The sequence below is a fragment of the Kryptolebias marmoratus genome, linkage group LG5, assembly GCF_001649575.2.
Source record: "Kryptolebias marmoratus isolate JLee-2015 linkage group LG5, ASM164957v2, whole genome shotgun sequence".
NCBI lineage: Eukaryota > Metazoa > Chordata > Actinopteri > Cyprinodontiformes > Rivulidae > Kryptolebias > Kryptolebias marmoratus.
The window spans coordinates 25,011,989-25,015,047 of record NC_051434.1 but is presented as its reverse complement, the minus strand read 5'-3'; positions in this window follow the sequence as shown (position 1 = coordinate 25,015,047).

Sequence of the window (3,059 nt, the reverse complement as noted above, 5' to 3'; positions counted from 1 at the left end):
AAGGTCAAGGTCATGAGAGCCAATGTGCTCTAACTCTTCAACTGTTTGACGTAGGAAGGTCAAAGTTCACAGCATGGCACAGGACTGGTACTGATCCTGACTGAAGACATTTTGGGACTTTTGCTGAAAACGCCACCTAGTGGACGGTGCAGGAAAGGCGCAAGAGCGTAGACGGCGGTCGCCAGAGCTCCCGCGGTCGCAAGGCCGGAGCGGCGCTGAGCTGCGAGGGCCGCCAACGCTGCTTGCAGCTTTAATTTCAGTCTTGTTTCTGTTCAGCTGGAGAAAGTTTTGGCACATCCACTCATTGATTTGCCGTAAAGAATAACCGTAAAGAATAAATACCCCTTACCCCTCATTGACTCTGTCCATCAGCAACTACACTCTGCTACCATCTTCACCAAACTGGACTTCGGTAATACATATCATTTGGTAAGAATAAGAGAGGGGGATGAGTGGAAAACTGCCTTTAAGACCCCCCAGGGACATTACGAATACCTCGTAATGCCTTTTGGACTCACTAACGCTCCTGCAGTTTTCCAATCTCTCATTAACGATATTCTACAAGATTTTCTGAACATTTTAGTTTTTGTGTATTTAGATGGAATTTTGATCTATTCTCAGGATCCCATCCAGCACCGACAGCAGGTACGAGCAGTCCTTCAGAGGCTTTACGAGAATCAGGTCTTTGTTAAGGCCAAAAAATGTGCGGTCAACGTCTCATCTGTACCATTTTCTGGATTCATTTTTGGACAGGGATATTACGAAACGCATCCCGAAAAGATGAAAAGATGGGCTGAGTGGCCCATTCCCTCTGACCGATGCAAATTGGGGAGGTTCTTGGGCTTGCCAACTTTTACCGTCACTTCATAAGGGACTACAGCCGGGTGGATGCCACACTCACTCAACTCACATCCATCAAGCGGCCTTTTGAATGGACCCCTGAAGCACAAGCTGCTTTCGGTGAGTTGAAGTCACGTTTCATTTCGGCACCCATTCTACACCATCCCAATCCTAAACTCCAGTTTATTGTGGAAGTAGATGCCTTGGACTCGGGAGTTGGCGCCATTCTCTCCCAGAGATCGCTGTCCGACAATAAGATTCATCCATGTGCCTGCTTCTCACGTCATTTATCCCCAGCAGAACAGAATTACGATGTTGGGAACCGGGAGTTATTAGCCATCAAGTTGGCCTTGGAGAAATGGCGGCACTGGCTGGAGGGCACAGAAATCCCCTTTTTAATCTGGACAGACCACAAGAACCTGGCCTACCTGCAAACCACCAAGAGGCTCAACCCCCGCCAGGCCAGATGGTCTGGTAGATTTTAAGTTCTCCATCACTTACAGACCCGGTTCCAAGAATGTAAAGCCTGATGCCCTGTCCAGACTCTGGTCCGACTCCGAATACCCTAACAAGGAGGAACCCATCATTCCACCCACCATGTTCGTCAGCTCCCTCACCTGGGCCATCGAGAGGGAGATCACCGAAGCCAAGCAAACGGACCCGGACCCCGGCGGAGGACCTAGGGGCAAGATGTACGTTCCTGAATCAGTCAGAGCAAGAGTTTTAGACTGGCTTCATTCAAGCCAGTTCTCATCTCATCCGGGCATTATTCATATGCTGAATTTGACCAACAACGGCGGCGACAGCAAGACCCGCCCGTGGAGCGGCTGCGTCAGCAAGACCCGCCCGTGGCAAAGGCGTCGTCCGGGAACCTTCGTGTCAGCTGGACCCGCCCGTGGAGCGGCGGCGTCAGCTGGACCCGCCCGAGGAACTGTGGCGGCGGCGTCAGCAGAATCCGCCTGTGGAACGGCGGTGTCAGCAAGACCCGCCCGTGGCGAAGGCGTCGTCCGGGACCCTTCGTGAGGCAGGCAAGGCGAAGGGGTCGTCCGGGACCCTTCGTGAGGCAGGCGAGGCGAAGGGGTCGTCTGGGACCCTTCATGAGGCAGGCGTGGCGAAGGAGCAGCGGCGGCGTCAGCAGGATCCGCCTGTGGAACCGCGGCGTCAGCAAGACCCGCCCGTGGAGTGGCGGCGTCAACAAGACCCACCCGAGGAACTGTTGCGGCGGCGTCAGCAATGTCCACCGAGACCAAGGAAGGTGGTGCGTTGTGGTTGCCGATCCCCACTGAGATACTGTGAGATGGGGCATCGTCTCGGCCGACCCCCACTGAGACACTATGAGGTGGGACGTCGTCTCGGCTGACCCCCACTGAGACACTATGAGGTGGTACGCCGTCTCGGCCGACCCCCACTGAGACACTATGAGGTGGGACGTCGTCTCGGCTGACCCCCACTGAGACACTATGAGGTGGTGCGTCGTCTCGGCCGACCCCCACTGAGACACTATGAGGTGGGACGTCGTCTCGGCCGACCCCCACTGAGACACTATGTGGTGGGACGTCGTCTTGGCCGACCCCCACTGAGACATTATGAGGCGAAGCTGTGGCGGCGGCGNTCGGACTGACCCGCCCGTAGAACTGTGGCTGGGCACCGTGGTCGCAGACCTCCACTGAGACCAAGGATGATGGAGTGACGTCTTGGCCAACCCTCACGGAGACACTGTGAGGTGGGGCGTCGACGGCAGACACGGCTGACTTGGCAGACTGTGGAGCCTCTGCAGAGGTTGCAGGAGGCTGTGGGGGCTGTGCAGAGGTTGCAGGAGGCTGTGGAAACATCGAAAGCACTGCAGGCGGCGCTGAGAGCGAGGCTAGGACCACTGCAGGTGGCACCGAAGAGTGAGTCTAGGGGCACTGCAGGAGATGCTGAGAACGGGACTGGGGGCACTGCAGGCGGCGCTGAGAGCAGGACTGAAGGTACTGCAGGCGGCGCTGAGAGGCTGTGAGTGTTGCCAGAAAGTCATTGAACTCTTCTGGAGACGTGGAGACGTAGTTGAGGGGGAGGTACTGTAGGGATCTGGAGTTTTTGTCCCCACCCTATTAGCGGTACCAATAACTCTTCCTCCACAAAATTGTGTGCTACATATGCTTAAGGCCAGTCTCAAAAAGTTCTGCGGACTTCTGCTAGCATACCTAATTACTGGTGTTTTCAAGGTTAACTAATCA